Source organism: Halyomorpha halys, unplaced genomic scaffold, assembly GCF_000696795.3.
Source record: "Halyomorpha halys isolate HHAL.00 unplaced genomic scaffold, Hhal_1.1 Scaffold531.1, whole genome shotgun sequence".
NCBI classification, from domain to species: Eukaryota; Metazoa; Arthropoda; class Insecta; order Hemiptera; family Pentatomidae; genus Halyomorpha; species Halyomorpha halys.
This window is the reverse complement of record NW_027111171.1, coordinates 522,026-541,844: the sequence shown is the minus strand read 5'-3', so window position 1 is coordinate 541,844 and position 19,819 is coordinate 522,026.

Here is a 19,819-nt window from a genome sequence, read left to right as displayed (position 1 = left end):
CGAGGCCCGTACCTATCCGTGTGCGGGATTTTTACCCACTAAAACCACCGCCCTACACCTTTTCATTCCTCTCCACGGGACCGCCGCTAGGCATTACTTCATGGAGGGAAATGGCTGGGTGCCGCCTCGCTTTCTTCGCATGGTTTCTACGTTTCCATGCTACTAACGTCTTCTAGCCCTCTCTTCCTTTCTCAACCTCTTGAGGAAGACTGTGGTGAATTAACTGCGTTCCAGAGATGGTATGAGAGTAGCATATAGCTCAACACGTTCTCTGGTGTGATGCGTCATCCACACACTCTCTCAAATTTACTTCTTTTTGCTGCAAAGCAAATGCAAGTGAAAAACGAGTGTGTATATAGATGAGGTGAAGATAGTCGGAGGTGTGGTCAGTGAAGAACAAAAATAAGTAAAACTTTATTTATGAGTGCCAACGTTTCGGCCAGAATTTATTTTTAAAAATTTGTGAAAAAAATTTCACTAGTTCCTATTCTTTATGTGAGCTAAACATGGCTGAATACGTAAATGGAAGGCCAGCGCTTTAAAAACATGAATAAAGATAATTACATAAAATATTTTGCAACATTAAGAGTTTGAAAAATGGTGAATAGTATTGTTAGCGCTTATTTAAAATATTCACTACTTATTGTTAGTAAAAATTCGCCCATATGAAATCCTTTTTAGTAAATAAAAAAACAGGACTATGTGCGTTAAAAAAAAAACAACTGAAATTTCATTGTTATCTATAGATTATTTATATCGTTAAATTTATCTTGTACCAATGCTATCGAAAGGATTGATGATATTATTAAGATAGAATAATCTTGGACAGTTTGTTGCTTAATGTCTGTTGCATACCCTCTGCTGCTGAACTGACCAGTAATCATTTTAAATTGATAATTTTTCAATTGAATTATCAGCATTGCATTAGTCATTCTACCAAATGGTTAGTTATTAGCGATTCATCGTAGTTCGGTGCATAATTATTCCATTTGCACTTTTCTTTTTATTCATGACTATTTTCTTTTATACTTTTTAATATAGATAAAGAAGAAACAGCAACTTATTCCATCAGGACCAATGATTTCTAAATCTAAAAATTAGTATAAGCATTTTATTGTCAAACCATTTTAAAATGTAATTTAAAAATAAATGGAATATGGTCCGGGTGCGGTCTAATGAATCGTTATTACATATGAAAAATATTAATTACTATTTAAGTTTCATTACACCGCACCCGGACCATATTCCATTTATTAATACACACGGTCAATCGGCAATCTTCCAGTTATTTAAAAATATTTGCATATTACTTTATAAAGTTCTCTTTCCTCATTGGTTTTACTTATCAAATATGGGTTGTTTTATAACATAAAATAACCATTTCATTACCTATTTTTGTAATAACATTTTGTTGCAGTATTTTTTATGATATAATTCTTTGTGATCAAATTTGGGTAGGAATCATTAGATGGGTAATTTAATTAAATCTTCCAATACATATATCAGTTGCACTATAATAACACTAAGATAATGTTTAAATATTCCAAAACAAAAAAACAGTGGTTTTAAAGAAAAATTACCCCGAAGTAATATTGTAACAGTAATTGCGTGTTACAAATACAATACTTCCCAATGCTAAGTAATTGATATTACAATTAATAACTTAAGTAATTTATTTTAAAGTTAAATTCCATACACAGTAAAGTCCACTAAAATTTGTTGGATGTACAGAAAATAAAATCGATTTCATGATCGTGCCAGCGTATCGATTTATTTTAACTTTTTGGATTTCTAAATATTCGGGTCTTCTTGTTTGTTTTTGGAAGTGCTGAGAATGAAAATAAAATTGATTTTATGATCGATATCAGGCCCTCGTGAAACTGAAGTGAGGATGAACATACATTGAAAAAATTGATACAATTTTTATAGGCTTTTCAGAAGAACCATTCTAAAAATCATATTTTTCAACGCCTCTGATCGCATCAGCTTCAGCAGTAGAGTTTGAAAATTCAAACAAGAACAAAAAAAAACTACGTTAAATATGTTTTTCGTAATCAAATTTTTCCAGATATAGGTAATTTAAAAAATACAGACCATATTTAGCTCTCCATATTTTTCTTTTCCCCAATGGATGGGGGGTTCGTGTTTAATCATTAATGAATTTTTTAATTTAAATACAAGGATTTGGTATTTTTGCCTTAATATTTAAGGTTCCATTAGAGTGCTACCAATGGGTAATTTCTCTACACGCCTGTAACACTCCAATTTAACTTAGATCAGATTTACTAAATGTATTATAATGTACAGTTGTAAATAGCAATAAATAAATATTAAAAAAAAAAATTTAAGGTTCAGAACGTAAGGTGTTGATAATACGGTTTTATTTAATGCATGTATGTATTACACACATAATATCCAACCTTTAATTACGTTCGGATTATGGAACGGTCCGGATTAGCGAGAGTCCATGTATCTATACTGTAATATATACAATTCAAGTTTTGTTTAATAGTGCATGTGTGTTACGTTTGTTGGTGTATTTTTTTTGTGATGTCTTGTAACCTCCTATGTTTTACATAAGCGGGTTGTCGGGAGTAGTACAAGAGGGTAAAGTTTTAGATCATAAAGTAAGTGTACTCTTTAATCGAAGGAGCTTTCTGTCAAATAGCATACTTGAAATTCTGTTTTATTCTAGGATAGTTGCTTTACTATCTCATACATATGTTTTGAATGACCTTTAATTTGCTGTAGTCACAGTTGTAGCTTCAGATAGGAGTAGAATTGTTATTGTTGGGTGTATTACTATTTTGAATGGGATTAATTTGTTTTTGGATTATAATTTAGAATTCATATTAAAGTATGGGTTCATCTTGCTGATGTTTTTAGTTCTATTGCATTTGTTTTGTATGTGCTTGGCAAAATCTAAGCCTAAGTAATTGATTGATTGAACCGATGTGACAGTGGCACCAATAATAACTATATCTTGATTTGCGGAGGGTATCCTGAAAGTAAATATGATAGCTTGTGGTTTTGGTTCGTTTATATTAATCTTCCATTTTTCAAAATAAACTTTGAAGTTTTTAAGAAGGCCCAATTTAATGTTTGATTGATATCATTACATAGAAACCACCACAAATGGACATTGATTGGTGTTGCTTAAAGCAATCGGCCTTTTGACTTATATAGTACATGTTGTAGTACATGAAGGCATGTTGATGAAAATATTCTTATGGTTTTGTGATTTATATTATTTACTTATGATAATTGTCTCATTTTATATTTATATTATCATGTATGTAATATATAGGAGTAAGTGGCTCAGAAGTAAGGCACAGGGCTACTAACTCCTAGGAATCCGGCTGTGGCAGATGATTATTTTCTGTTACAGTGTACCCGTGAGTAGCCTATGGGTTCGGGATCCAACCAAGGTCCACCCAGCCTCATGCAGTGGGTACCCTTAATTAGGTAAAAATATGGCGGTCAAGCGCAATTCTGACCAAATCACCTCCTTGCAGAACCGTTGGTCAAGTAACTGCACTTCTTACAAATTACTGCACCCCTGAGCCTTTATGCGTTGTAGCGGTACAGATTTAATTTTTTTGTATATAATATGTTTTGCTGATTATATTTCATTTAATTTCTTTATATTTTGCTGATATTATTTTTACGGGGTTGTGATTTGTATACTAATTTTACTTGCTTGACTAAATTTTGTTGGAGAATTCTTATTGTAAAACGTTTTATAAACGTCCAGAACTCAATCAGTTTGCAAGATTTTGAGTAAAATGGATAAGTAATTTTTATAAATATAGGTTGTTTTTTTTCAATTATCTCACTCATGTATTTATTTATGGAAGAATATATTCAGATGGAGAAGCAGAAGGAGTCCTCATAAAACTCTCGGAACATCATATCGGTCACTCGAGTGACAATCACAGGTTGGGCGGGATTGAATGGCGGATTTATAAGGTCCGTGGCCGCCACGGTTTGAGGCCCCTTCTTAATCATAATTTTAGCTTTCGCTAAGTGTTAATATATTGTAAATATTAAAGTTATTACAACATATTACTTAATAATAAATGTTATTGTTGATTATTACTATCATCTTGAATTAATCCTTTTTTACAATAATTCGAGGCCACCTCTTTAACCCAGGCACATTTTGCCAACTTGCTAATTGTTATTTACGCCCCTTGTGGGTTGATGGCATTATACAAAAATGTATCTTGTTTCATCATTCCTTCACATCATCAATGATCCACAGCTCATAGATCACAGATTATGACGATTAATTGTTATAACAACCTAACCAACTTTACGGCAGATTTCTCGGACTACGTCTCTAATGAGAAAATGATAGAGAATGAGCGGATCATGGAGTCCTGGTAGACAATTATTACCGAATCACACGGAGACAGGTTGTGTAGAGATTGCAAGTCGAGCAACAACAACAACATCGTGACTTTCTTTTCGTTACGGTGATCTTCCTATGGCGGAAAGGAATATTTGAAGAGGTAAGAAAGATCATTGTCATAATATGGAGTTATGTATTGACAACGGCTGTATTATAGAGCTGAACTGAGCGGAGATATTTTAAAGGTTATTATAAATATTTTGCAACTTGATTGAAAAGGATGGTATTGCGTAATGCATTTGCTGATAAGTTAGGTAAAGAAACCCAAAGTATTTCCGGGAGTGGTGGTTTGATTGATATGACAGAAAGATAAGTATTTATTTAACATCTTCTAGATCCATTTCATAATGTACGGCATGGAGGTGTGTGCCATTAAAGTCACTAAATCCAAAGATTGATAGCATTCGTACTTTAAATAAAATTAAAAAACAAAACAAATATTTATACATATCTATATCGTAAAATCTAGAGTAGGTTCGTGTCCATTGCCATTATGATTAAAATTTTATACCCGAAAGCAAGTTTACTACACTAATTTCTTAAACATTAGTAAAAGTATTGAGTGAAAATGAAGTATTTATTAAAAAGTTAAACTTTATCAGTTTAGACAAATTTATTGTATTTTTTAAATCCAATGATTGTTTTGCTTTTTGTTACTAATTTTCTACGTGTTCCCTGAAAATATTTTTAGGGAATGAGATTGGGCCATTATTATAGGTGTTGTTTCATGTTTTTGGAGATTAATAACATAAAACATGGAATCATGAAATAAAACATACATTACTAAAAATAAAATATACTAAAACATACATTAGCATTGTCATAGTATTTAGTTATTCTAATATGTTTCCCTCTTTTTTTCATTGGAACGAATTTCGAAGGAGTAAATTATAATATGAATTATTTTTTATTAAAAATATATGGGTATCTTATGGATAACAATAGATCAGAGGTTCCCTGAGTATGACTTATCGGTAAAACTGTTTCTTTCCTGATAAATGAGTGTAAGTTAAAAAATTTTAATTGGTAAATACACTGTATACTGGGTTCAATTTTTTTGTGTATGTTAGCTCATATAATTTGATTGACAATATTATTTTGTTATTCAACATTTGAAAACAAATAGATTGGTATGTTATTACCATGCCAAAATAATAGCACAGTATTAAAATAATTTAGCACAACTGAACTAGAAAAGTGTCACAAAACATTTTTTTATTGTGAAATGATGTTGACATTCGTTTTTCACACTTAAAAAATATATATATATTTTTTTTTACAAAAAATCCTTCGATTTTGTTTAAATTACAAAAAGAAATTGCAATAATCTCAAGACGTCACTAATCTACATGAAACGTAGGAAGTGTTCAGGATTGTCTAAACTACACACAATGGTACCAACTGTACCTTCGTTAAAATATATAACTAGAGATATAAATTAAAAGAAGAAAATTTTCTTGATTTAATTTTTCTCATATTAAGCATTAAATCTAAAAGCCATTGATATGGGTTAAATGAGCTGAGGTTCAGCTTTCCAACAGTTGTAATTATGCTGTATTTGTTTAACATTTTGAGCAGTTATGAATTTTTTTTCGTGAAAGTATCCTCTAAAAGTCTACCCTAAAAATTTTTGAGAATATATGTGTTTAATGGTTTCAAAAGAGGCAACGAACGAAACTTACTTATTTGTTCCTAAACAAAATTTAACTGAAGTGCTTACTTTACTGGTAGCTACTTTTGGTTTTTGTAATTTTAAAAACACTTAAACTTATTTAATATAATCAACAATCCTTTTTTCTTTTTCTAAACTTAAAAAAATAAATTGATTAGTATATAATATCTATTAAATAGTTACTACAAAGCAAAGGCGACGATGATCTAAAAATTTTCTAATATCATGTAAAAAATTTTTTTCTCTCTCCTAGGGCGTATTGACAATAGCCCTTGGACAAGTGTCTTATATTTTTCGACCTGATATCACCAAAGTTTCATTGCAATCGGTGACGAAACAAAAAAAAGAAATAATAACGATTAGGTAGGAATACATTTGCTGGATCGGATTTGAAGCACAAATGTGGTTTGAGAGTTTGGAGAAACAATTATTTAAATGAATCACATAGAAAATAAATAAAGAGCCCTATTTTTTATACAAATAATAATTGGAACAGTTAACTAAAAACATCAATTGAATAGTTCTTAAAAATATCTTTCCATATTCGCCTGAAATTAAGTTGTATGTTATTTGTGACCACTGCTAAGTTGTGCGGGTCTAGTGGTTTTAATCTTTAGAGGCGTTTCTTTCCTTAAAACATTTCAAACAACAGTATTATAGTTCGCCTACAACTGCGTGAAGTCGTTTTCTTAAATCAACAATTGTGTTAGTTTTTAGGATTCGTTGGTTAATTAAATATTATTTACAATATACATTTATTTATTTAGTAGAATGAAATTGTATAAATACTACTCAAATAAATCGCATATACGGATTAATGTAAGTAGATTATTCATATGAATTGACAACTTTGTTTGCACGTATATTTATCTATTTTATTTGAAATAAAATACGTTATAACTATTTAGTTTACAGTTTCTAAGATTAAAAATAAACATTAAAAAATTCCATTGAATAATCCGAACAGTGAATTATTGGCAATCTACTAAAGATAGTGATTTAAAACTATTATTCATTTTATCTATCATTAGTTATTAAATATCCTATACCTCATAATAACATTAAAATTTTCCAACGATATTTATATATACCGCATAAAACAATACATTAAAGATCTAAATTTCTCAGTTCTGGTATTGAAGTGATTTTAAAGTATGCTGTATAAAACTTTGAACGATTTATCTACGAAAACGCCTTGGATTTTTAAAGATTACAGTAAAATAGTTGTTAGAAATTGATTTTTCTTACATAAAAATAAATAGGTTATCCATTTGATTGAAAAACTTTTCTTTTATAATATTATCAAAAAATGATATTGGTCATTCTTACATCAAGGCACATATTTAATTGTTCATATGACGATAATTATAAATTTTTAAATAACTTTTTTATTTTAAAAAACTCTTTATTAGTTTGAGTAATTTTTGATGGAAAAACAAAACACACATTTCTTTTAATTACACAATTTTCTATTGAAAAACTAAAAATGAACATATTTTTTATTAATCTATTATTGTTAGATAAGCTTTCTGGAAATCAGCCACCTTTACATGCATGATGAATTTTTTATATTTATTTCTCCTGTTTTTGTATGACTATGTATTTTTTAAATTTTAATTAAATGTTAACTAAAGTTCTAAATATTAAAATTAGAATTGATTTTTATTTACTATTAAGTTATTTAATATTTTAGCATTTTATTTACTCGATAAATTTTAATTTATATTCACTATTGATAAAAATTATTAGTTTGATAGAAAGAATATATATTTAGTATAGGTACGCTGTGGCTCAGTAAGTAAGGTGCTGTCACTAACTCCCGGGGCCTGGGTGCGAATACTTCTGTAGCAGATTTGTTCTGTCAATGTTGTCGTGAGTCAACCCAATGGGTTCGGAAGTACTCCGTGGGCCCACGCAGCTTCTATATGAGTATCTTTAATTGGGGGAAAATCTGGCGGTTGAGTGTTATCTTGAAAAAAAACCACAGTATTTGCATATAAAGGATTGTACCCAAGTCTCTTCATGTATTGTAGCAGTACAGATTGAATTAGTGTATTTATGAAGAGTTAAGAAAGAAAGGGAATAAAAAATTGTAAATTAATAAAATATGAAAATAATTTTTTAAAAAACATACATTACCTTCTACCACATACTTTACATTCATTTAAATTATACTATATATATATATTATAAGTCTGTATACATTAAAAACATTCTTTAAATTGATATAGTATGCAATAAGTACAGCAACCCAATAAGTTAAGGGTTACTTGTTTTAGAATAAAGTGTTTCTCCTTCTTGTAATAATAATAATGTGATATAAAAATGTATTTCATTAGAATTATATGAAAATTAATAATTGAGTCGGGCAATTAATTTATTTTTCTAAAAATCTTAAATTACACAATTAGATTACTTTAAGGTATTAGTATGTCATATAGTAAAATAAAAATAGGAAATTGATTGAATCGAATTTTTTTTTTTTTAACTGTGATTAAAATTAACTAACTTTTAATTAAAATATAAATCAACGGGAATATAATTATTTTATTTTGAAAAGTAAAATTTGAAACGAACCGAAATAAAATTCATTTTGTTCCATGACGTAATCTGTTTGTAATATTTCTTTGTTATACTTTCTTGTTTTTGTTTTTTTTAATAAAATATAAATCTTTTGATATATGAAAATAAAAATATATATTGAAACAAAAGTAATACTCCCAGTAAGAAGATAGATGATGAGGCTGACTTTCGCCAGTCACCCCTTCACCAGGTCGTTAGTGCGGCAGCCAACGACAGGCGGTCCCATTTTCCTGTCGGCGATGTACCCTCTCGCCTTGATGGCGATCATCTAGCATACATCATTTGCCCTCAGTCTTGCGACAATAGCGTGATTTACCGTTTTGGCGATAAACCATTTGGTGGATACACAATAGAGAAAATGGTGGTTCATTCGTGTAGTTTATAAACTTCATTTTTCAGTGGGAGAGACCCGACTGTGCTAGAAAGATTATGCAAAAATACTTAAATTGATTTGAAAGTGTTATTCAAGGTTAATTTGATGGTTTCTTATTCGATATCATTATAATTTTTGTTTTCAACATATTTACCAGGTCAAGGAGTGGTTAAAAACATACACAAAAATATGTTAAATTCAAAAGCAAGAATATTTCACCAGTTGTACTCTTCTTTGGGATTCGATTCTGTGAATCTGTACTAGTATGTGCAAATTGAACTTTGGTTTTTGAAGATGGCATCAAAGTCAAAATGTAAAACTGTTTGTAAAATAAAATTAGTGAAATATTCCTGTATTTAAATTTAACAAATTTACCTTTATGTTAAAAAAATATTGTTGCAATTTAATAAATTTTATACACTAAAATATGTATCCATAAATATTAGAAAAAAATTGACAATAAATTTTAACTGTTTGCCTCGTAGTAAAATAGAACCATCATAATTTTTTATATATTTCAATACATGAATGTTTGTGTAAATTATTGAAATAATTCTCTCGGTTTTCTAAATAATTTTTCATTTATTTATTTAAATTTTAAATTCCTCAGTGATAATTATTTTTAAAAAATTTATTTATTGCAATTTACAATTGCATTTACATAAAAACACATTAGGTGATACAGGTATATTGAGAAAACACCCATTGGTAACACTTCTATATTTCTACCCTAAAAGGTCCCGAGGCCATTTTCTTTTCAGGTTCCTCGGAGGATTGTCAGGAATAGAAGAGGTAGAAAGGTCAGATACTAGAGGGTTTTGATGGTTTAGTAAATGTGAAATATGATTTATATGACATGGCGGTATCTAATGAACCAACTAAATATTAATGGTACTACAATAATAGAAATTTATCAAAAAGTCCTGACAGCATCCTTCTTTCAGACGCCACGTACGATTACCGATACATGATCGATTTGGAACCGTTGTCAGAAACCAATTGATTATAGCGGGTTTAGAATTCGTAATAGAAATATTTATTGGTTTTGATGGTGGGTCATTTCAGTTATGTATGCGGGATAGTATTATTTGAAACATAATAACAAATATTGTCGATTTTATGTAGCACTTCTAACTCTAAAGATTGTACTAGGAAAAAAACAATAGTTTATTCCGAACTGTTTTAGAGAATTTGTAAATTTTATAATGTAATTAAAATAAGCAATTAATGGCCTGATCGGTAGGTTTGCAGAAAGACAGTAGATTGGAGACAGTTGGCTTAGTAGTACTATCTCAAATCCTCATACGCTAAAAGGGCCTTTTATCCTTATCAGCTGAAAAGGATATTGCAAATGTCCCATAAATTACAGACAAATTACAAAAAACGAAACATTGTGATATTTGTATGTATAAACGTTATTTCAAATCGTATGAAATAACTATACATTTTTATTATAACCGTTAACAATATCTAAAAATTTAAATTTGAAAAAAATATGTATAAAATTTAGGCTATTCGCAATATAATATAAATTATTTTGTTCCTTTGTTCTATTTTTTTTTACTTAGTTAGTAAACAAACAGTAGATTCCTTAAACGTAAGGCATCAGAGACTTATAACGACAGTTGAGGTGCACTGAATCTTTACTAACAATAATTTAATACTGATTTTCTTTCCTAGGAAATTGTTTGTTTCAATTTGTTAAGATTTTAGGTTAAAAAAAAAACTTCCATTTAGAACATTATCACTTTTCTATATTTGTTTATACTATGTTTCAGGTTTCTCCATACACATGTTCTAATAAACCTCATTTTATCAAGTAATAAATCTAAATTGTTTATATAATGTTATGTTGTAAATTTTAATTTATGTGTATATACGACAATATTAAAAAAATAAATATTATTCACAAAATGAGGAACATTAGCACAAGAGTATGGGGAAATCCGAAACGTAGTACAAACAAATATAGAATAGTGTAGTATAGTTCGTATTCTAAATGGAAGTTTTATTCACTTCAACATCTTAATAAATAATTTTATAGTAATTCAACTAGTTGTAAACCAATGTACTTACATCCTTTATCTATGCTTGGTTATGCTTGGGGGGGGGATTAGGGATTTACATAATTTCTGATGACGCTAAAAAATATTAAACGTTAAATTATTAACAAAAAAAATTTTAAAAATGGCAATAGGGAGAAACGAACAAGAGAGAAAACTATAGAGTCGTTCAGCTCGTACTCGAGTAAACTAACTAATTACAAACTACTTATTCATAATATTTTTTAACCCTTAGTAGTCCGCTAGCTTTGCAAATATGCAAAAAAAAAAATCAGTATAGTACGAATAACATTTTTGTTAGAAATTATTTATTTTAGACATATATGAGATTGAAATAATTATTTTTTTAGAAAAGGTAGTAATAATTAACTAATAAGCAGTCCTGCCGATTCTTCCAAACGGTATAACTATTTAATATTAACAATAATGTAGCATTGGGGTAGGTGTAATCGTTAATAGTACAAGTAAAGTCAATGAAGTAACTGCTACTTTAACAATCAGATGTATACGCTTTGAGAGTAAACTATCGTACACTTTCTGTTAGTGTGGTAAAAGTGGATAACTACTTGATAGTTACAATCATGGCAGCATTAACTATCAAGACAATTTTACTGTCGGACTGAATCTTGGGTGATCGTTAATAATAATGCAAGTGGTATCAATGCGAGTAATGCAACAGTTGCATGAACTGTCAAATATACATGCCTTCACAGTGAACTGTCACAACATAACCTTTTTGAAATGTAATTACGATAGGTGTAAAAACTTATGTCTTTGTAAAAAAAATTAAAATTGTATCGTCCACGGGGCCCCAAAAAATCCACTATGGGCCCCAAAAACAAATTTGCCCAAGACCTTAAAATCAGGGAGTTTTGACTTGTTTCGCTTATCTTAGTGTTTAATTTAATAACGTTTATTTTTATTTATATTAATTTAATTGGATTTAGTTATTTGAAAAGAAAAAATGTAGTGATTTTGAGTGTTATAATGAGTAATAGAGACAGTTGCTAGGGGCTGATGATTGTGACTAAGGCGTCACCTAGCAACGTATCGACCATCTTAGTTTTTTTTATGGCAGTTCGACTAATTAGTGGCCATGGTAGCGTCATTAGCAGCCCTGTCTGCGCTTGGTTGATATTATTTTATTTGACATTTTTTGAGTGTACTCGTCGTCATAACAGTTCGGAACCAGACCACTTCTGTGTTTCGATTTTAATATGAGTGCCAATTAATTAGGTAATTAGTGGCCGAACCCTGAACCCAAGGAACGTGTGTAACCAGCCCTGTCTGCGTTCATTTTGTCGGCTCACTTAATGCAATACGACTGTTGGATATTTGGACCATCGATACTTCTTAGAATTTTCTTTCTTTTTTTTTTTAATTATTTTATATTAATAGTCGTCATAGTTTTATATTGCACTGAACTAGAATTAAAAAATTCCTGATATGTCAAAAAGTGGCTTTTACAATAAAAAAGAGGGTATTCATTAGTAGATTTGAACAACTGTGAAATAATCAATAAATATTCAGAATTATCATCAGTGTAGTTGATTGACATTCCTGTGCCAGTTCTCCTTCTACGTTCTCTGAACAGGTCGATGTTTCAATTAAAGTTCGTATTGATATTTCCGTTCTTTGATTGCTATATTCATTCATTCAATGCATTTTATTGAAACACCCGCTAATGTGCAAGCTTTATTTATTGCACTATTGTTATGTAACTTAAATGTTTCAGAAGTGGCTATAATTGATTCATATTATGTAATCCCTTAGAAAATACTTGGAACATAAATAAGGAATGAAATAGAGGTATGAAAACACTTCTTAGTAACAAGGGTATTTATTATATAAGTATAAATATATATATATTTTATGTATATTTAAGTTATACATAAAAAAAAAAAATTGTGAATTATTGTGCTTGTTTTTTCTTCTAAGCAATATCCATTAAAGATAGCCGAAATTGAAAACCATTTCAGAAGTCTGTGAAGAAGAGAAACGTGCGGATTATGAGAAATGCGCCCCGATGCCAAATTTGATGTCCAAGAATTTGTTGGGAAAGAAGCTATTAAGTCGACATCATTAGACACATTGCCAGGGCTGGATGGAGTATTAATCTTTACAATAAAATACTTTGATGTATTATACTAGATACAGTATACCCACATCATTAATTCTATTATAGAGATTATGCTAAGGGTAGGTCATGGACCAAAACCTCTACATCAGGGGCACACAATATTAGTCTATATATAGGTTAAGAAAATTTTAAAAAATATTTCCTCTTGGACACATATAACGATAGATACTATTTTGTACCGAATCATTGAAACAGTTCTGAATCATTTGTTAGAAAGCAGAAGTCAAAGGGACTTCATAAAAAGTCTGCCGAAGACATAGCTCCAGAACCTTCGATGCAATAATAAAAGTTGCCAAAACTAAGAAAAAGGATTGCGGAGTGGTTTTTGAAGTTGTATCACTTCACTTCTCCGCCAAAATGAAGCGTATTTGCTCTTTGATCTATAAAGTTGAAGAGGTTTTTTTAGGAAATAAAAGTACGTTATGAAACTTTTTTTTTGGGGGGGGGAGGGAGTTAGATTGAATATTTCATAAAGAAAGAGAAAGCATAAAAGAAATATAAAATCTTACATAGGTACGAGTCCATAACCATGGCCCATGACATTATTCCCGTGGTTTGCAATGAAAGTGTTTAATAAGTTTGAAACCAGTGTGTGGAAACTTGGGATTGTCGCAAATGAAAGATGAGTACAAAATTAGAAAATAAAGTATCAAATCGTAAAGTTCCACATTTTCATTCTTTTTTTAACTCGAAGACATTTTATAATTTTTATTGTAATCGATAGTTTGCATTTTAGAGTGTTAATAATACATTATTAATGTATTGATGTTGAATATAATTATGTTTGTGCTGCTATCGTTTGCTGCATCTGTACCCCACGTGTTTCACTGAAATGAAGTGGGATAAACAAATAAGAACGAAGAAAACAAAAACATATATATTATATTTATGTTTTGATATAAATATATATATTTAAATATAATGAAAAAATTTATTTGTTCATGGGGGTGCATTCCATATAAATTGTGTGGGTATAATAGGGTGAGTCCCATATGTAAATGGTGACATAGCAATATCTTTATCAACAAGAATAGTAAATGGTAATTAATTTATCTAAATTAGTAGTAAAGTATACAACTAAGCTGGATATGCCGTTTTTAAAATTAAATAAAAAAGAAGACAAGTTCTCAGATCTAAGTTTGGAGGTTTAGGTAGCATATACATGTATCGGGTTCTGTTCTCTTGGTAAGCGGGACAACCTGGCAATTTATAGCCCTTAATTCCTCCCAAGCTACACAAGTCTTCTGTGGGTCCAAAGTATATTTGTGTGAACCGACAATAAGGGTGATTACATATTTACAAGAAAGTCTGAGGTGGTAATCAATCCTCAGGTAAGCTGTGGGGCAGCTGATCCTTGAATAAATCTATGTTATATATTATATTTATCCACGTAATTACACACCGACATCAAACTGAGTGAGGACACATTTTAAATAAAAATGTAAGCCTTTTGATAGATAATTTGTTAATTTTTCTTTGATCATTTTTTCTATTAAACAGTTTACTATTTTATATCACCGTATTATATTTTGTTATTTAATTTGTCTTATAACTGCTTCTTTTAGCTCCTCATATTCGTGGCTATATCTATTAGAGAGTGCGGATGCCAGTGATCCAATAAAGCATCTCTTTTAGCACTGTTTGAACTTTTACTTTCTCCTTCAATTCGCACCAGCTGCTAGAAACCATACAGTTTACCTGGCGACTGGTTAGCAAGTTCAAGGAACTCGGAGATCTGTTTCGAATGCATGAGCTTTCCTCTAGAAATGCAAATGGATTAGAAAAACATTACATCTTCTGGTGCATACTGAGAGGGAGCGTGGCGTGACGCATGATGGCGGTACTGTTATATTCGATTTTTAAGTCTTAAAGTCGTTAGTAAAACTATTCGTAGGTGAGAAATATTTTGGACGAAATCAATTGCTGTTTTTACTATTAATTTATTTGTATTTTTTTTTTTTTTTTTTTGGGGGGGGGTATATCTTAGCTCTCTGAACTATCTCACATTATAAACATTCCTCTACCTTATCAGCTCACGCTGTAATCTATAAACTTTGCAGTCCAACAATTACAGTAATATGATAGGAAAAAAACGATTGCCAATCCTATAATCAAATCATATTCAGGGATTATTATTACACATACATTTCTTTATGGGACCCTTAAATTTTACTTTGCATCCGATAAATACAAAGTTAATATTGTAAACGCAGAAACGCAGATATAAGTTGCATTTAAAAAACATAATTTAATTCCTTTTAAAAAGAATTTGGTACTAACTAATTGTATTAAAAATATCTTTTAGTTCTCTATAAAAATATCTTTTTTTTCCTCTCCATGCCCCCTAAGATTTAGAAGAAACTTGGCACAATTCATTCTAAAACCATCCTCAACAAGCCATTTTTTTTTTTTTTAATTTAGTACATATAAAATGGACTTACAGTTTTATCGTACCTATATCCTGCGAACAATATTCTCTCTGACCTTTCTGTAGTACACAAACAACGAAAAATATGTAAATATAATTTTTTTGGAATACTATGATTGTAATGCCGTAAGACAATACACAGAGCCTTAGTGATAATAAAATTGTTAATTTCATTTTAAAATTCAAATAAACATTATTGACAAATGAATAAAATATACTGGCGGTTATTTGACATGTTTAATCATTGTACTCCATAGAAAATATCTTTTAAAAATATAAAGGTGATTTTTAAAATATTTCAGTCAAACAAAACATATTCGCCGATGAAATACTTTTTTATATACGACCAATTGAGTATTAAATGACATGCACTTTAACGAATTGACTCATATGAATGTACGTATCAACATGTTTTGTAGGTGGTTTTTTCATATTTGCCAATAAACGTTATGAAGGTGCCAAAGAACCTGAAATGACTTATCTTGAACAAGAAGCATTTTTGTTTTGTTATCCTATTATTTTCTTTTACTAAAATTAAATTTTCTGAAAATTATTCTTTATTTCTGGTAACTCGTGAAAGTTAGATCATTACTTCAAGGTAATGAATGATTTGTCGTTTGAAAATAACATCTACTTCAAGAGCCGTTGACAAATATAGGTTTTTATCTTTAATTTGTACCCAGAAATGGGTTTTTGGCAAGATGGAATCTGATGCTATGGAAATTGATATTATACCAATTACACCATATATATATTATACCAATTACACCATATATATATTATACCAATCCATAATTTTACTCATAATTTGGGAAAAATTGGACGAGCCGTTTTCTAACCTGGGAAATTCTTTCAAAGGTCTCTTGAATGACTAGTTGAAGTGGAAAAACTATATCAATCAACATCAATATATAGATTGTGTATTTAAAACCACTTAAGCTCTTATACTTTTCGTTATTTCATAGTTTTCGCATCTCGAAAGAGTTCACGAATCAAGAAAAAATTACATAAGTATCCTACTAAATAATTGTTGGAACGCGATGTATTTAGAACGATGCTAGTATTTTTTTTTCAACTATTGTAAATGTAATTCCATTGTTGATTTTTTTTTGGGCCTAAGACTCGTCCAAAACATGAGTATACGAGCATCATTCTAGAAGTTGTTGTTCAAGAAAAATTATATCAGGCTCTTAGGCACCTTAATATCGTTTATGGTAAATATCGAAAACTACTAACAAAACATGTTTATACATTCACAGTCAGTTACGTAATCGAGTCTTAAAGTTCATGTCATTTAATTATTAATTGGCTGTAGTTAGTATTTCATCATATATGACATCATGAATCCTAAAGCCGTGTTTATCACAACCGTGTAAGGTTATTGATACACCCCTTTTGTTAGGTTATTGATACTCTCTATCCCTTTCTCTTTAAGATTATTGGATGTTCATACGAAACGAATTAATTACAAAATCCAACAGGTTTCATACTCTCTTGGGGTTAGAACTGTCGAGGTGACATTATTACCCGTATTTTTTCATTATAATACCAATTTCTTCACGATAAATTATTATAAGTATAAGTCTAATTTATTTATGAGACTTTTGGCAGAAAACTCTATAGATGGGTTCATCAGGCTTCATCAGTTGTAATGAAGTCCTTAATTATTGTCTTCTATTGCTAAAATTGCTTTCTAACAAATAGTTACGCATTATTTTAATTATTTCTCTGATCGTCCTTTTAGTAGTTCCAGTGCCTGTGCAAAAATATTGACTTTAGCTGATGAAAACTTTGATATCACTGTTTTGAATGTTCATTGGCAATGAAGAAATGAGAGTTATTCAGTCAGATCCGGAATTCCATGTTTAAATTGTTCAGCTTCCTATATAGGTGTAACTAAGCAATTGTTGGAGTATAGTGTATATCAGCACAGAAATGATATTAGAAATAAGGATTCTAATAAAACAGCACTAGTGCAGCATGCAGCTAGAAACCTACACAAATTTGATTTTGATAACACCCTAATTTTACATAAAGAAATATTGTTTTCTGTTCAAAAGAAAAATACTCGAGTCACTTTATATATCACAGATCATCATTTATACAGTATATTTTAAAACAGATACAAGAAATTTGAACCAACATTATGTAGAGATTTTAAGCAAAATAAATTTATGAAAACATGGGTAAATGTTATGTTACTATTTACAATTAATTTTATATGAATTTTGATAAAGGAATAAATTAAAATTTAGAATAAATTAATAACAAGTGTGACCTGTGTGAATGGCAGGTGAAAACCAGCTTGTTTATATGATAGCGGATAATGTAAGTAGATCTAAAATTGAAAGTTTTAAAAATTAATAAAATTGTGGCACAATAAGTAACTAGGCATAAACTTATTAATAATTAATATGTTTCCTTACTAATTTACTTGTTCATTGGGTGTTTTGGCATGTAATTAATGACCCAGGCCTGCTAAAAAATTTTAAATTTGGATGTGAGGTGGAAATTTATTTTTAAGGAATGTTTAATTATTAATAATAATGTTGTTGTTAAAATTGTTACAAATGAATGTATAGTAAGCTGTTAATTGATAGATAGTCCTTGCGGATGGCCGTAACGTTCGACTTTTGATATAATAAAGAGTGTTAAGATTTAGCATGGATACCATTTGATTTATTTAATAAATAAATACGTCTCAAGAAATTTAAAAGATTAGATATAAAGTAGTTAATGGCGTTTATGTAGGAGTAATTTCTTTTATGATATTTGCCAAAATACATTTCTAAGATGTTGATTCTTGTTTCCTAACCAAATTTTTGATTTATGAAAAACTATATCTCAGGATCGATCAGACGTAGAAATGTCTGCCAGAACACATATTCACTTACTATTGATTTTTCAGTAATTTGTATGAAATTTTTCTATGAAATACTTTATAAAAAGGATATCTCGAGAACTATTGGACTTAAATAACTCTTTTAAATGGTGCAGAGATGTGTAAAGTGTATAATAGAAATATTAATAAAAATTAATTAACGTAGGTATACTTAAGTAGGAAATAACATATAAATTTAAATTAAAAATCAGATATATAAATATAAAAGAAAAATAATGAATAGTAAATATAAAATACGATATAAAGTAAGTATGGGGATGAGAATTTTGAAAAATAAAAGATATGACAGGAAAGGGAGCTTCTGAAACGCAGAACGTGGAGAAAAGAAACATTATGGGAATTTTATATGAGCATATTGTGTATATATTAGTACGGATGTCATTATGTTTATTTTTATTTATTTTATTAATAAATTTAGTTGAAAGTTTTACATTACTTATTTTATTTATCTATGTATGTATTTTTTTTTCATTTTTATCTATTTTATTTTTTTCTTCTTTTAGTTTATATATGTATAATTTATTATTTTGGCTTAAATGTGCTCAATTTCGTATCCGAAGACTGTGACAGATTTTTACTGCCTTCAATTTTTAATGATTACTTATATTTATTGGTCACTGCTTTTCCAGTCAACAATATTTCACTTAACTACTAACATTCATTCCATATTTTGCATGCATACATACATGCATTTTCAGTCATATACTGCTTTATTTTTAAGTTTGCCACATTTATAATTTTCTTATCTTTTTTTTCATAAGTATTTTTGATTAATTATATTTTCCTTTATCAGGTATAATGTTCCTGTATTATCCATTGGGCCTGTTAAATCTTTTAGTGCTACCTCTCTACAATGGGATATTTATTTCTTATAAAAACTTGATATAGCAATGTGCACTCTTATAGCATATTTTGAATAGTTACTGGAGATTGGCTGGTTTCGTATCTGGGTTAGTTATGGCAAATAGTAATCTTTTTCAATAAATATATAGAATACTAAAAAATATATATATTAACACTCTGTATATGTACAATTAACATCCTATGATATATATATTTAAAGCTATGATCTAAATATGTATATCATCCTATGATATATATATTCAAAGCAATGTTTTAACTGTTGCAAGGTAGTCGAGGGAGGATAACCATAGAGGAGGCATAGCGACCTTCAATCCTGTATTTTAGTTCGTGACAAAGAGAAGAGTTATCTAAGATTTAATGCCTGTGTTAGTTTCGGTAGG